The sequence below is a fragment of the Mustelus asterias genome, assembly GCF_964213995.1.
Source record: "Mustelus asterias chromosome 26 unlocalized genomic scaffold, sMusAst1.hap1.1 SUPER_26_unloc_41, whole genome shotgun sequence".
In the NCBI taxonomy this organism is placed as follows: Eukaryota; Metazoa; Chordata; class Chondrichthyes; order Carcharhiniformes; family Triakidae; genus Mustelus; species Mustelus asterias.
The window spans coordinates 552501-555000 of record NW_027590111.1 but is presented as its reverse complement, the minus strand read 5'-3'; positions in this window follow the sequence as shown (position 1 = coordinate 555000).

Below are 2500 nucleotides of genomic sequence, written 5' to 3'. Positions count from 1 at the left end.
GGAGATTATTAAGCTAGAAAGTGTGCAGAAAAGAATTACTCGGATGCTATGGGGTCCTGATGGTTTGAGTTATAATGAGAGGCTGGATACTCTGGGACTTTTTTCCCCTTGAGTTGGCTTAGTGGTGTTCTTCTAGAGGTCTCTCAAATAATGAGGGCATGGATACAGCAGCTTTATAGAACCTTAGTTAGGCCGCACTTGGAATATAGTGTTCAATTCTGATCGACACACTATCAGAAAGATGTGGAGAATTTGGAGAGGGTTCAGAAAAGATTTACCAGGATGTTGCCTGGTATGGAGGGCATTAGCTCTGAGGACAGATTGGAGAAACTTGGTTTGTTCTCACTGGAACGACGGAGGTTGAGGGGCGACCTGATAGAATTCTACAAGATTATGAGGGGCATGGACAGAGTGGATAGTCAGAAGCTTTTTACCAGGGTGGAAGATTCAAAATCTAGGGGGCATAGGTTTAAGGTGTGAGGGGCAAGGTTTAAAGGAGATGTACAAGGCAAGTTTTTTTACACAGAGGGTGGTGGGTGCCTGGAACTCGCTGCCGGGGGAGGGAGTGGAAGCAGATACGATAGTGAGTTTTACGGAACGTCTGGACAAATACATGAATAGGATGGGAATAGAGGGATACGGTCCCCGGAAGGGTAGGGGGTTTTAGTTCAGTCAGGCAGCATGGTTGGTGCAGGCTTGGAGGGCCCAAGGGCCTGTTCCTGTGCTGTAATTCTCTTTGTTCTTTGATAAGCTCGTCAACATCTTTTCCAAAAGGGAGGGGAGTCTAAAACTAGAAGACACAGGTTTAAGGTGAGAGGGGAGAGGGTCCAGAGGGCAATTCTTTTCACACATAGGGTGGTGAGGGATTGGAACAAGCTGCCAGAAGTCGTAGTAGAAGCGGACACAATTTTATATTTTAAAAAGCATTTAGACAGTTATTCTGGTAAGATTGGTGTGGAGGGATTTGGGCCAAACGCAAGGCATTTGATACGAGCTTTATGGTTAAAAACTGGGTGGCAGGGAAAAGTTGGGCCAAAGGGCCCATTTGTATCTGAGCTCTGTTTTCTGCCCGGAAACCATTTCTCAATCCATCCCAGTATTTTCCAAATTTGTGGATTGGACACAGTAAATTGCCGTTTCCTGTCCAAAGCTGTGTTGGTTCGGTGGATTAAGGTAAATGTGTGGGGTTACGGGGATAGGGCTGGGTCAAGGGCCTTGGTAAGATACTGTGTCAGAGAGTCAGTACAGACTCGATGGGCTGAATGGTCTCCTTCTGCACTGCAGGGATTCTGTGACTCTACTATTAAGATCACTTTGTCATTTGAAGCTTCCAGCTAAAATGCTGACAATGCTGCCTATTTCTGTGCACTTTGGCAAATGTTCTGTCTCATCACCGGGCGACACGGTGGCACAGTGGTTAGCACTGCTGACTCACAGCGCCAGGGATCTGGGTTCGATTCCCCGCCTCGAGTGACTGTCTGTGTGGAGTTTGCACGTTTGCTAAATTGCCCCTTAGTGTCAGGGGGATTTGGGCGTGGGTGGGATTATTGTTGGGGCAGGCTTGTTGGGCTGAATGGCCTCATTCTGCAGTGTAGGAATGGTTGATAAATAGTGAAACTGAGACACAAACTGGGGCTTGGCAGCAGCAGACAGAATGGGAATCATTGCATCCTGCAGGGATTTTTATTACAGAATCAATTTCAGAAAATTTACAACTCAAAAGTCACAACAGCAAAGTGTGGGATTGCAAACTTGGAATGATTAGCCTAGGACTAAAGTTTAAAAGCTACAGATTGACATTCAGAAACAAGAGATGGCCTCACATCTTCAATTCTGTGATTGTCTGGCATCTCCTGCTCTGAATATTACAAAATCTCTGCCCCCTTCATGCGTCTGGAGACTTTGAAAGTTACGCAGACATTGGTAAAACTTTCCTTTATCTCAAGGCATCTCCTGTGAAATAGTCAACTTCTGCAAAGAGACACAATCTAATTGACACTTTCTGAATCTCCTTTCAAACAACCTCCCAACCCCACTGTGCAGGATGCAGGAATGTCACCTTTTGTCACATTCCCCAACACAATTGTTGACACGTTTTCGGGACAGGAAAAGTAGATTCAACTGACAGATTCTGAGCCCCAGGTTGAATCTTTAAGATGTAAAAATGAACTGAAAGCCCAGGTCTCTCTGTTCCTGCAACTATTTTAACATTGACCCATTGATTTTAAATTGCTTCTCCTGTGTGTAAAATATCATCTATCAACTTCAGGTTTGAACATTAATAAGCGACTGAGCATCAACTGTGAATTATAGAAGGTAGTTCCAAACTAATATCACACCTGGTGTGGCAAAGTGTTCCTGAATTTCACTCCGAAAAGTCTAAAACCCTAAACATTGTCTAAAATCCAATGTCCCCTAAGTCCTGTCCCCATCAAACACTGTAAGAAGTCTCACAACACCAGGTTAAAGACTTTAACCTGGTGTTGTGAGACTTCTTACT